Source organism: Lactuca saligna, chromosome 4 (genome assembly GCF_052625555.1).
Source record: "Lactuca saligna cultivar CGN05327 chromosome 4, ASM5262555v1, whole genome shotgun sequence".
Lineage (NCBI taxonomy): Eukaryota > Viridiplantae > Streptophyta > Magnoliopsida > Asterales > Asteraceae > Lactuca > Lactuca saligna.
The window spans coordinates 4,909,556-4,924,658 of record NC_136420.1 but is presented as its reverse complement, the minus strand read 5'-3'; positions in this window follow the sequence as shown (position 1 = coordinate 4,924,658).

Genomic DNA, 15,103 nt, shown 5'->3' with positions numbered 1-15,103 from the left:
AAGATTTTCAAAAATAGTTGTATATGAGGACGTGGTGACTCGAGAGTGCGCCACCTGGAGAGGCGGCAACTTCTTCCTCTACTCGACACGTCGACGTGGCACCACGAAAAGGAGACATATGGCACCACTGAATAGTGACATGTGGCGATGTTGCAAACGGAAAATGACTAAGGGGAGGTGGACTAGCAGCGGCATGACACATGGCAGCTAAGGAATGGACATCGTCGACGAAGGCGCAGTGTGCCTCTGCTTAGGACTTAAAGCGCTCCCCTTGAATACCTACAAATAGATGACAGATTCTGTTCATTTCTCTCACAAAATCAATCCCACTTTTCTCTAGATATTCAAACCCTTTAATTTCGATCTTTCAGAATCTTTGGAGTAATTTAGCGAGGCTCTGGTACCTAAGAGCCCGACGAAAGGAAGTTTTCGAGGTCGAGATTCTGCCTGTGACTTTCCCATTTTTCGATAGAAAATTTTGTAGGTTAAGTTGTACTTACTACACTACAAGTGGAGCTTTTATTTATATTCATAGTCGTTATCATGAATCTATAAATAAGATTTATCAGTGCTTCCAGTCATAATACTGATTGATCTAATTAGAGGAATGATTTCTAGGCTAGATTTAATGAGGTGTTTAAAGTGGATTTTCCAAACAGTATACTCTGTGTACCAAACGGATAATACCTCCGATATGATCTTACCTGAATGTTCCTTATTTGACAGAACTTGAAGTATTCATTGGGATTAGTGAAAGATCTAGCTTTCATTACTAAATTGTCATAAGATTAATAAGTTATAGTATTATAGGTTAATACTTGTTAGGCTCGTCACCTGCCAGTAGGATAGCTAATAATCGTCGAATTAATTGTCCATGTGAGTTATATCAATATAGTATGTACTACAGTATATGTCCATGTATGTTAGGATATAAGAGCTAATAGACTAGAAAGTATAGTCTTTATGTACTAATATGTTATTATACTTGAATTATTCATTATAGTTAAGTAATAGTGGGTTGACGGGGGAACGGTGATAGGCCGGGAGCCTACAGACTCGTGTTAACGATGAAATGGCAAGTAGGTCGTAAGTCTAAGTACACATATTATTCGTGAATCGGTGAAAGGTTGTAAGCCAATTGGTGGATAGGTGAAAGGTCGTGAGCCATTATTTGTATGCATGTATATTTATTATGGCATATGGTATTTTGGGGAACACACTGAGTTTTGTATTTACCCAGTTGATTACAAAAGATTTCATGTACTTCATCGGACTGTGAGGAGGGCAAGGCTCGATTGTGCATGTGCATTATGTTTTCTGCATAATTTTATTATACTCTGATTTAATTGATGAAATAAAAATGAAAATTTTTTCATGAAAAATCTATACGTCACAAGTGGGTATCAGAGCCCTGGTTTCAGAGAATTGGATGAACATTTGTGTGATTCCAGACTCAAACTAAGGATTTGAATATCTTCACAAATTTTAACGGAAAAATAAATTTATTCAAAACAAAAGAATGTGATGCGTACAGTTAGACGAAGATCGAAAAGGAAAGTGATTCCCAAATATCCATAATTTTTATATTGATCATTATATTTGTTGATGTATGAACAATTATAAATACATGCTAGTATGGACGCTATAAATCTTCTCAGGAATTACAAGATAGAATTTCCTGATACTTAAGATGTCTTATAGCCTAGAGATTTTCTTGTTATTTGCTTCTTAGAACCTATATGGATATTAATTAGTTATTTGAAAAATACATTAGGTTACATGCTCCCAAAATTTAATAGTTAGATTGCTCGATTTGATGTTATTTTTCAGTGCTCGTTTGAGTCTAACTGTTGTAGTCTCAGATTATTCAGTCAATAGACTATTTAATTTTAGTGTCATGTAATTGTATTCGTCCAATAAATAGTTAATATTGGTAGAAGTTCTTCCTCGGCAGATAGATGGATAAAGTAGAAGGGGTCCTAGAGGAAAAAGCTAGGAAAGTGATCAATTAGCCCCTTGTAACACTAGGTGTGTGAAAATATCTATCGGGAGGGGACTGTAGTGACTTGGAAACATTGGGACAATTCTTGGATCGTGTATGGATAGGTGTGGAAGGTAGTATGGGCTCGTACTACCGGAAACACAGGATCCATACCGGAACCAAGAAAAACCACAATGTTGCTCAGGAATTGGAAATGATTCGGATATTATTTTGAGTTAGTCCTATAATTCATATTAATATATTCCCAATTATATCCTCAATACGGTGATGATCACTAAAGCGAACGTTTATGGTTCTAGAATGGGATCAGATGGGTCTGATCCAATCGAGGCTGATATACGTGATTAGATATAGGCGGCAATATCAACGACTGTAAGGGGGTGATTCTAGAAATGTTTAGATCTATCAAGACCAAATTAATAACCCTGTTTGATGAACGGTATGTTGTCATTGTTAGTAATGTTGTCATCGCAGCCACTATTGTTGTTGCTGCTGCAACCCCACCTTGAGACAAGCAAATGCCATATCGAGAGTTCAATTATTGACGGTGTTAGGGATCCAATTATTGCCATGAGATGGATCTCAGATATAGAAGGATGCTTTTACACTTGTGCTTGTATGGCTAACCTAAATTTTATGTATGTGCATAATCTTCTTCTTCTATGAGCAAAGAACTGGTGGAACTTTGTCATTAAAAACTATTCAACTGCTGAGAAAAACGTAGTGACCTTTGTTGACAAGTTCAAAGAAGAGTATTTCCCGCTGGTAGAAAGGGAGCAACTAGCTTAAGACTGATATCACCAATCAAATGACAGAATCAATGACAAATATCACCAAAATGTTCACAGAGAAAGCCATGTGTTACCTCCAATATGTATCTTCATAAAAGGTGAAATGTCTCGGTACTTGAGTATGCTTAAGACTGATATCATGGAGTTTGTATTAAATAATTGATATAATACCTTAGAATAGGTGAATGAGCATGCCATGAGAAGCGAAATTGAGTTGGAGACAAGGAAAAAAGGAAGACTCTAGCTCTGTCTCTGCTAAGACCCAAAAGTTTAAAGCACATTGATTCAAGGTATGGAGGATAGAAGGGTCCTTGGTGTAACAAGTGTGGAAAATCACACGAGAGAACTTGTCATACTTTGGTATGTTACGAGTGTGGAAAGGAGGGACATTACAGTTGAGACGATAAGCATGGGGTGCATATTTGTTTTCACTGCAACCAGATGGGCCATATCAAGGCCGAAAGTCTTCTTCTAAAACCAACAAGCATAATATAGGCCCAACACCTGCAATATTGAGGATACCAAATGGACGTCGGGGCTGAGCTAAAGCTCCAACGGAAAAAAGGGGAGCCATTCAACTCACGACATATGAATCCAAAGAGGCACCGAACATCGTACCTGGTTGCTCTTCTAATTGAGGAAAATCTCCAGCATGATGACTATGCTTGCATCAAAGTAATTAATAATGTATTGGACTTCGGAGGAAGTTGGGACACGTACTTGCCGTTGGATGAGTTTTCCTATAACAACAGCCACCATTCGAGTATTGGGAAAGGTAGGGCAGCGAGTGATGGGCAACACTGAGATAGTGCTTCAAACATCGGAGCAGATACATAAGGTCAAGAAGAGTTTGTTGACAGTGCAGAGTCATCAGAAAAGTTATGCGAATAAGCGGCAATCTGAGCTTGAGTTTCAGGTGGGGGACTTCGTACTCCTGAAGGCATCTCCTTGGAAAGGAGTGATCCGATTCAGGAAGAGGGGCAAGTCGGGGCCCCGGTATATTGGTCCATTCAGGGTAACCGCTAAGGTGGGCAGGGTACCGTATCGCTTAGAGCTACCTGCGGAGTTGAGCCATATTCATGATACCTTCCACGTGTCCCGGTTGAGAAAGTGTATAGCTGACAAGTCAGTGGTGGTAGCATTGGAGGATATTCAGGTGGATGCGAGCCTGAATTATGTTGAGAGACCAGTCGTGGTGGTGGATCGGAAGATCAAGGTTTTGAGAAACAAGGAAGTGCCACTGGTTCAGTTTCTGTGGCAACATCGAAAAGGGTCCGAGCTGACTTGGGAGCCGGAGGCGGAGATGCGGAAGCAATATCCAGAGTTGTTTGTAGAATGAGACTTCGAGAGCAAACTCTGATTCTAGTGGGGGGAAATTGTAACATCCGGATTCCCAGGTATCTTATTTTAATTATTTATTTTGAGTTTTATGGAGGGACTCGGCGAGTTGACGCTCAGACTCGCCGAGTAGGATCGTGAATTCTGGTCTGGATTAATGATCGAACTCGACGAGTCGATGCGTGGACTCGGCGAATCCATGCTGTAAAGTGAAACCCTAAATCTCAGGGCCTAAGCCCTATTTAAAGGCCCTTATAGCCGTCATTTGCGGCCACTACTCCCATGAGAAAATCCTAGAGAGAGCAAAGAGAGCTTATAGTGCATTTTGGAGGCTAATTCTTCATCCTTTGGTGTAACCTTGCAAGAAGGAGTGAGAAAAGCCAAGCTAGATCGATTGTGGAGCTTGGATCTGTGTTGTTCACACTGAGATTCACGTTTTGAGGTACAAGTTCCTTCCCATTTCGTGTATTTGATAGATTCCTTGAATCTATTTGCACCATTTAGAGTTAGATTATGAAGCATATGATGTCCCTTTGGGTGTAGATGATAGATGTATACCTTGAGAGGTCCAAAAGGTCCCAAGCTTCCAGCTTTATGAGGTTTCATGTGAGCATTTAGAGTAGAACCCCATTTTAAAGGTTATTTCTCCATTTTTGGTCTTATAAGCATTGCATGAACGTAAAGTTTGAACCTTTACATGACTTTCGAGTGTTAGAAGGTTAGATCTACTAGTTAGAGAAGCAGATCTGACCTCAGAAGATCGTTTGAGTTTTCTCATGGGAAGAACTCGCCAAGCCCATAAGGGGACTCGACGAATCGAGTTGGGTTGCCCTGCAATTCGCGACCTGTGATAGCCCATTTAGTGTAGGGTTTACCCAGCTAGTCGAGTGAGGTCCATGGGCGAAGAGGACATACATGGACTTGCCGAGTCACACGAGTGCACTCGACGAGTCTTGTCAATGTTTAATCGTTGACTTTTGTTGACTTTTAGGGTTTGGTTAACAATTGGACTTGTGGACCATCTGAAGGGTAAAATGGTCTTTTAGCCTTCTTAGAGGACATGGAAGAGACTAGTCTATCCTGGAGAGCCGTTATGGATTTGAGATAATTGTTTATGTGTTTAGGCGGAGGCTAGATCAGTGTATACATGTGCAAGATTATCCGAGATATCCGAGGTGAGTCTTCTCACTATACATTACCTAGAGTGGTATCTAATTGTAGACCGGAGGGTCTTGTGTGCTATGTGTACGTTTGAGATTATGTGCTTTGCTATATGAATTGTGTAGATCGGACCGAAGGGTCCAACGAGCTATGACCGGACCAGAGGGTCCAACGAGCTACGGGATTGGAGCGTCCCGCTGAGACACATTGACCGGAGGGTCGTACTGTGGCCTTGAGTGGCGTATGTGTTGTATGTGGTATTTTGGGGAACTCACTAAGCATTTGTGCTTACAGTTGTTGTGTTATGTGTTTCAGGTCCTAGTGATGATCGCGGGAAGGCGTCGGCATGATCCATACACACTCGTGGAGTTTATGTTTTAAGATTCTGGGATATGTTTTATGATGATAGCATTTGATACATTATGTTTTGACATTATTTTATGAGTAAATGTATGTTTTAAAAATGAAAAATTGTTTTGAAAATTTACGTTGTTACAGAATGAAGAAAATTCTTCTGAATTTGATGAGGACACTGATATGAATGAAATTTACTTAGAGGATGAGTTTAACGGGAAACCACACAGACACTTCTAGGTCTCTCTTGACCTTGAAGGAAGCAATTCGTGCCTGGGATCCACAGTTTCGTATCTATCTAGACATCACTAAAATCACACAAATAATTTGCTTTATTTATTTTCTATTGGCACACTCTTGCACGAACATCTTTATGATCTTCTCAATTCATGTTCATAGTAATAATGGAAAATTTGAAGAATTGATAGTTCGGTTGACGCTCTCTAGAGATACACGAAATCAAGGAGCAAACCTCGTCAGTTTTTTTTTACGCGAACGGATCAGTGTCCAATGGTAACAGAATTTGAATCGTTTTTGGAAATGAAAAGGCGGTAACAAGATAAGATTTAAAGCAGACTCATCAGATAAGAATTGCAACAGGTGCGTGAATTTGAAACAGTTCCTAAACCCACGCCTGGTGACGGGTGATGTATATCTAGGGAAACCAAGCTGTCAAATCGTGCTTTTTCAGGCGTCGTTTCAGGGGATCATATCATCATCATAACAGATTCTTTCTCTTTCTTAGAAACGGTATAAAAAGGTTTCTCAAACCTCCTGTACCTCTTTACCACCTCCAAACTCTCACACGAATACAACAGACGATTTCCAACTGTTCATCTTCTTCTTTTCTACAACAATGGCAGAATCATCTTCCGTGCAAGAACAAACCGCTACTTCATCTCTTCTGACCATCAAACCAAATCAAAATCTCATTAGCGAACAGAATCCCTTCATCTATGATTCATACATGCTTCATGTCGTCGAATGTCTCAAGTATTCACCGCTGGTGATTGCCCTCACGCAGGTTGAATCTGTTCCCACGTCACTACTCTCACAGGTCTATTCATCTTCTTCTTATGACAAATGCAAGAAATGAATCTTCTTTGACATCTTCAATCACAAGACATTTGTCTCAAAAGCTTGCTTATGTTCTCTTCTAGGGCTTGCTTTAGACGCCTCTGTTATCTCTCCTGATTTCATCACCACTACCCAGCTCTTCACGATGTTCTATGATATGGGGTACACCAATGTCCTTACCACGGTAACAAAGTTCAAGAAATCCTGCTTACCACCTCAATGGAATGGTCTTTTCACCCTCATCTTCAAGGTATTAGCCGAAAGGGTTGTTGGGTAGGATGGTGCCAACAAAGGCTTCATGACCATTCTTTATGGTCTCTATCACAGCATCAATCTGGATTATGGCTCACTTATTTGGTCTCAACTAGTTTAGAGCCTCAACTCATCGTCTAAACACTCTGAAATTTCATGTGGATGCTTCTGGATGCGGGTTACTCACAGAGCTATTGATCATTTTCAGAATCCCATCATAGCAGATGCAATGCAGTCTTCAATCGCCACTTTCCACACAGCCAAAATCATCGTTTTTGACCCCTCGAAGTTCTTGTTCATCGGGTCAATTCCTGAAACGATGTCTCGATGTGTTTCAAGTGAAATCCTTGTCATGGTTGATTATAGAAAACTGACACCTTCAGGGCCAAGACAACTTACTCCAGAAATGCAGAGTGCCATGGAGGTTGTTGACAAACCGAATAAGAGGGGAAAGAAACCGGAACAAAAGAAGAAGGAAGTCGAAGGTCTATCAGCCCAAGTGTCCACGCCTAAAAAGCGAAAACATGAAAAAGAATCTTCTCTTACCCATAAAAAGAGAAAGATTAAGAAGATGGCCAAGAAGCCGAAACCTGTCTCTTCCACTGATTCGGATTATGTTCCGTCAGATCAAGATCCACCGAAGTCCCCTGAAGCCGAAACTGTTCATCTGGAATACTCATCAAGAGGAAATACCTCCTTGGTCCCCATCTCCTAAGGTACATGTAACCGAAACAGTTCCAACTCCTCCTCCTTCACCACCTCATACAACCGTGCCTATTTTGATTGCATCACTTCCACCACCGGTTGCTTCTCAACCTATTTCCACACCACTAACTGCTTCAATTGTTCCTCTTCCACCTCTGGTCATTACACTAGCAACCACCACAACCACTACAACCGAACCTTCGGTTATTGTCAATGTATCTGATACGGGGGCAACTATCGAAGGTCTCTCCATCCCTATTACTTTAAAACCTTTATCCCCAACTCACTCAACCGATTCAGATCCAGTTCTTGATGGAGCTGATATGGAATTTGACTTGGTATATTTCAGTCCATATCGGGTTCTAAGTGATGAGGACGATGATGCTCCCTTTACTAAGAGGCACTACAAGGACCTTAACGCCAAGCTTGACACATTGCTCGCTTCATCCTATTCTTCATCATCATTTGCTTATACAGACATTGATATCAAAGCTCTTATTGAAACGTCCATCAAGTAGCATGATGAGTCGATCCAACGAGCAACTAAGGCGGTGGATGCCTCCACCTTGTCCTGCAAAACTGCATCTGACAATGTTGCTCGTATTATCGATGAAGCTCAGATTTTTCTCGATTTTCTCAAAAGGGTTGTTGAAACAAATGCTAAAAAGGTCAATTATTCAATTGACTCTCTTTCATAGTCTATTCAGGGCAAGAAACAAAAGTTTGAGGTGGTGCGTGATTCTTTGAAGGCGGATCAGGCTAAACTTCTGTCCACCATCTCTTCTCATTTTGACAAAGTGCAGCAAGATATTGCCTTGGAAAACAAACTTCGAGATACGCTGGCTCTTAGCACATCTCAGATCCAAACTCAAGCTCACCAGCTCACTCACCTTCAAAACGAAAATGATGAGCTCAAATCAAAAGAGCCGTCATTCAGAGCAATGTTGGTATTGTCCATTCTTTTCTGTTACATCTGTTGGATGCCCATGATCCGGTTCTCACAATAACTACTCGCCGTCACCTGGCCGAGAAATTGCGACCAGTTCTGGATATCCTTAGCCGGATTGAGGGTGTTTTGGAGCTTGGTGTCCCTCCAAAACAAGGGGGAGATAAGGTAGTCCAACACAAAGTCGCAGCTGAGTCGAAGATTAATGTAGCTTCGGTCAGTTTAAAGGATAAACAGAAGAATAAAGTTGATGCTGAAGATGATGTAATTATTGAAGATGTAGTTCAAGGTGAAGCCACTGGACCTGAAAATCCAAAACTCAAACATAGTAATCAAGAGCTCACCGAGAAGCTTAAACAGGCTGATGAAGATATTGAAAAAGAGAAAAAGGAACAAGACGCATATGAGGCCCTGGAATGAAAGAAGTCTTTATTTCCTTTATGGTTAATGGAAATTCTTCTGAGAGAGGCTATTGAAGCTCCGAGCACGCATTGGCTTGAGTTGGTCCTTTCTTTTGGGCTGGAAAACTTAAAGGATGCTCATTTTGATATGCCCATCACCCGAAAAGCATTTGTATTTCATTGCTTTGATTCTAATGTTCCTATTCCCTCTCCTGATCCAAAGGTTGATCGAGACTTGCTCAAATTTTATCTTTCTTTCTCTCAACCGCAATACCTCACTTGGAGCAATCAGAAGATAACAACAGTGAAGGTATTGAAACCCACTTCAGCTGGAAAATTTATAAATGTCAAGTTCAAGGTGACACGAGGCTCAAGAGGCTTGGTTCATGAAATCACTCTTGCTGATCTACTGAACTTAAATACCCATGATTGGATTCTTTTGAACAACATTTTCTTGACCAATCAACAAGAATATGGGTCTATTATTAATCATATCAAGCGAATGTTGGTCTACTATATTCTTGAGGTGGCAAAGATGGATCAGGAGGTCGCCTCTACAATCAGAAAGAAGCCCATTGTAAAGCAAATCGGGAAGGCAAGTGAAATGACGTTGATGATTAAAGGTAAAATTGATCCACAATTTTACATCGTTTTGTTCACAAGGGGCGAAGGTCAAAAATGCATGTTCGCTTTTGCTGATAAACACTTGTTCTCCACCACGTGCTCAGAGCACATTCTTGAAATTATGTATCGGTGTGACCAGAACAGTGATGCAGATAAGAAGTTATTTACAGACATGCTTCGGTGGTACATTCACTTTTGACAAACTTTGCTTTCAATAATACCGAAGTTTTTTAAGACTGTGAAGTCGTGTTCTCCCACTCAACCGAAGTGATCTCTTACCTCAATTAGCGCAAAGGGGGAGATTGTTGAGTATAAGGGTTGCGCCATTGGGCCTTAGTGGTTCGGTCCATTTTGTACTCGTGGTTTGGGCCTATCCAACCATGTTTGGTTTTAGGGTTTACTTATATATAGTGTATGCATGTGTTATACTGTTAAGGCTTCTGATTATTTTTCCATATTAAGTATTGTAACCCTAGAACACCTATACAGTAGCAATTCTCATTGAATTCTTCTAGGGTGGAGCATATTAATCATTTAACATACGTTTGATTCATCTTAGTGTTTAATTACTTGTCATTGATTGTTATCGTTTTATTGATATTTGCTTAATCTATCAATCTTATAGAATTAATTCTCATCACTGTGGTTTGCTCAAAATTGCCATTTTGGTCCAAAAAAGTTTGGACTAGCACCAGAGGTCCAAACTTTTCATTTTGTTGTGTTTTTGGTGCAAATTTTCTTAAAAAAATTTAAATGATGATTATGCCCTTAATATTTTATTTTTTTCATTTATTTTATTTGCTTATTAGTTTTTCTAATTTATATATATATATATATATATATATATATATATATATATATATATATATATATATATATATCGTACTAATGCCCCATCTCCTCACTACTTAACTAAATGATTGACTCGTCTCATAGTCACTTGCCAGACCAACACCATTTACCTGAGACTCCATTTTCGCCGTAGTTGCCATTTTCTCCGGATCACCTTCTCGCTGGATCTGGAAAGACAAAGAAGGGTTCAAATAATTGAAGACAGGTGATAGCGGAAGATTCGTAAGTGTAGCCCATTCGTCAATGCCATCGCATATAAGAACCCCTAGATAAATGGGTGGTGACTGCGTAGGGAGGTCTCTGGTGGGGGAAAGCGATGTTCCCTTCCACCCCGCTCCCGAGTTATAGCAAAGAAAAGAAGAGAAGAGAAAAGAAAGTAAGGAGAGAAAAGAAAGGAAAAAGAAATTATCATTTGTGCTTCCGAGTTGGAGAGAAATGGAAGGAAAGTTAAACATTTTGTTCTTTCTTTTCAAATCCTCCCAAATCGGGAGGAAATGTAGGAGGGAAAGTTTTCCTTTCATTTCCTTCCACTTCCTTCCTTTAATGAAACTCGGAAGCACCATTATCTCTTGATTTCCTCTCATTTCCTTCCATTTCCTTTCTTTTCCCTCTTTAAGTTGAACTCGGGAGCGGGGTGTTCGTCATTTAAGAGGGAGGACAGTGTCATCGTCTCCGTCAGAGGAACAAATCTAGAACAATGTTTGACTGAAACATGATAAGATATGAAATCATCGACATTGAAGAGCAATGTTTGACTGAAAAATTCAAAATTGGACTTCAATTTCAACATAGGGGAGAAAGGGCAACCACCCTTAAAAACCACCATCGACGTCATCTCATTGTAGAGTCACAAGGTTGTAAGGGATAATGGTAAAACACGACCCTAGTATGATGTTGAATCCTAACCGAATCACTATCGTTTCAAATATGAAATCGGAGATGAAGGTCCACCCATTGGACGTTTGAGGGGTTGAATAACTTCTTCTAAAGAGCAAAGTGTGGCTCTGATCAGAAATCGAAAAACCATGGCAAATTTGTTATATGTTTTTGTTCTCCTGTGATTTCATTTTATTTTATGGGCCTGATTAAACAATGACCCCTTTTGACCCCTTATTCCATGTCTTGTTCTCTACATTTCAACAAAAAGAAAGAAGAGACTTGCCATGGCTTCTTGTGTGGGGGCAAGAGTGATTTATGACTAACCAAAACTCAAATTCTAGACATTTAGAGAAACTGCTTCTTCTTCAACTCTTCTTGGCGGAAAGAACTATGTGATTTTCAGTCTCACAAAGTGAAACTTGAAAAAGGAAATTATATTAACATAATTATTGTGGGCGGTGGCCTTCATCACAATCATCTATGATTACTTCATCTCCGATGAAGATCTGGTAAAAAACAGGGTTATGATGTTCAGTTAGTGGTGGTGGACAACGGAGATTAGGGTGTAATATATATATATATATATATATATATATATATATATATATATATATATATATATATATATATATAGAGAGAGAGAGAGAGAGAGAGAGATTGCATATTTTATTTATTTATTTCTTTATTAAAAAAAATTATAAAAATAAAATAGAAAGGGTAATTTTTTTTCTTTTAAACAAAAAAATATTTAAATAAATAAAAACTAAAAAAAGAAAAAGAACAAAATCGTTATTATGAAAAAGTTCAAAGCAAATTGGACCAAACTAACAACAAAATGAAAACTTTAGACTTGTAGTGTTGGTGCAAACTTTTTTGGACCAAAGTGACAATTTTGAGCAAACCATAGGAACAATTTGTACAGTTTAGTCTTTGATAAATTTAGTCTCTCAAACAAATGTTTTATATTTTAGCAAATTTAGTACCTACAACAAAAGTTGTATATTTTGGCAGATTTAGTCCCTACAACAAAGGTTTTATATTTTGGTAGATTTAGTCCTCTACGAAACCTTTTGGTAGATTTAGTCCTTGCAACAAAGTTTATACATTTTGACAAATTTAGTCCCTTCACAATATATATATATATATATATATATATATATATATATATATATATATATATATATATATATATATATACACACACACTTAAGTTCAAATGAGAACAATTATATAATTAAGAACGTGAGAACAAATCTGGATCATATATTTTTTCTGCCACGAAAACCTCCCACGTACCGCCTCGACAGATGAACTTAATATTCATAAGTGAATATAAACCACCACCAACGCAACTAGGGGTGTGGCAAAATACCAAAACCGAATAACTGAACCGAACCAACTGATGTTCGGTTTATTTGGCTTGGGTTATTCGGTTATTTGATACCGTATTTGATTTGGTTTTGGTTAAATTTTTATTATTTTGGTTAAATTGAAAAAACCTAATTATATATATAGTTATATCTATATATTAATATTTTATATACTAAATTGAATGATTAGTTACTAAAAAAGATTTTGATTCCTCATTATTTAATTACTAGTCATTATAAGTTTATAATTATTTATATATTGCAGAAAAACAACAATTAATTAGCTAAATGTTAATTAATTTTCGATATTTTTTTCTTCTCTTATAAAAGTAAAGTTATATTAATTCAGCTCTACAACTTATATGACTATATTGACAATTTTATACAACATATCGTTAAAGACATAATATAATATATGATGTATTAATGTATTTTTTTCATTTGGTTAAGTTTAGTAAGTATTTTTTCTTTTAGATTAATATTTATTTTTACATGCTAAATTTTATTTAGTTTAACCGGTAAACCGAATCGAATACACCTTAACCGATTAAACCAAACCTTATTTGGTTTGGTTATGGTTAGTTTTAAGATGTAAAAAAATGAAAAGATCAAACCGATTAAACTAAAACCAGAAAAACCGACTAAATAACACCCCTAAGCACAACTAATGTAATCACCACTGTTCCACATATTTATTTTTGCCGAAAAACCCTCTCGCATACCGGCATGGTATATGCATATTCTCTAGTGATTATTCATATATGAATATTATCTGTTATGTCGTCTCAGTACGCTAGAGCACTTAAATGGTTGATAATTTGTAATATGCGATAATTTACTTACCTTTATATTCATATATGAATATCAAGTTTCTCCGCGTCGCCAGTAATAGGGGTGTCAACGGGGCGGGGAGTGCATTTCCCGCCCCCGCCCCCGCCCCTGAATCCCCTTTATTACCCCCGCCCCGCCCCCGATTAATTTTGGGCTACTTTTTTTTTGGCTAAAAGAAGTTGTTATTTTGGTTAAAAAAAGCTATTTTTTAGATAACAAATAATTATTTATAGCAGAATTTTATATGTTAAAAATAAAAAAGTTATAGCATTTTAAAAAATTATGCCAACAACTTAAAAACATTTTTTTTGATGAATTTTGGAAGCTCAAAATCATGTTATTATTTATTATATTTATATAATTAATATATGTAAATATATGTGTAATTTATTAACGGAGTCCCCATGGTAATTTCGGGACGGGATTGCCTACCCCCGCCCCGCCCCCGATTTTTTTTAAAAAAATATCCCCTAAACGGGACGGGGCCTCCACGTGACTTTTTGACATCCCTAGCCGGTAAGCAGGAGGGTTTTGCGGCATATATATATATATATATATATATATATATATATATATATATATATATATATATATATATATATATATATATATATATATATATATATATATATATATATATATAGGGTAAAGTTAAATAGAGAGCCATAATTAACTAAGGAACCAATTTTTTTTTCAACTTTTAGAACTTATTTTTTATCAAAAAAAAAAAAAACTAAAAATACAGAAATTCATAAATTTTTATCATTTTTCCAATGATATAAAATTCGATTTTTTTTACATCAAATTCACAATGTGAATCTTTGAAAATTCACAATGTGAATCCGCATTCACACGCTGAATCCGAAAAATATTTTTCACATTCACAATGTTAATATATGAATTTAGATTTTTTTTAGATAAAGAATATGCTCTAAAAATTAAAAAAAAAAAAAGATTTGGTTCCTTGAAGAATCAATAATTATGATTCTCTATTGAACTTTTATATATATATATATATATATATATATATATATATATATATATATATATATATATATATATATATATATATATATATATATATAGCTCAGATTTGTTCTCGTGTTCTCGATTTCATAATTGTTTTTATTTAAATCTCTCTCTATCTCTCTATCTCTCTCTCTCTCTATGTGTGTGTGTGTGTGTATATATATATATATATACTAGTTTATAACCCGTGGAAACCACAGTTATAAAATTAATTAAAATTTCATAGTAAAAATTTAAAACTATTAATCAATTATTTCAAATAAATTATTTTAGATAAATTATTATTTAAGAGATATTATTTTTAGTTATATAAAATTATAATCATTGATTTAAATAAATACATGAAATGATATCACCTTATAATATATATTAATTTTATTTTATATTTTATTCTGATGTTATTAATTTAGTGTAATTAAAATGTGAAATTAAAAAATTAAAATTAAGAATCAAATATTAATTAATGTAATTAAAGAGAGAAATTTAAATTT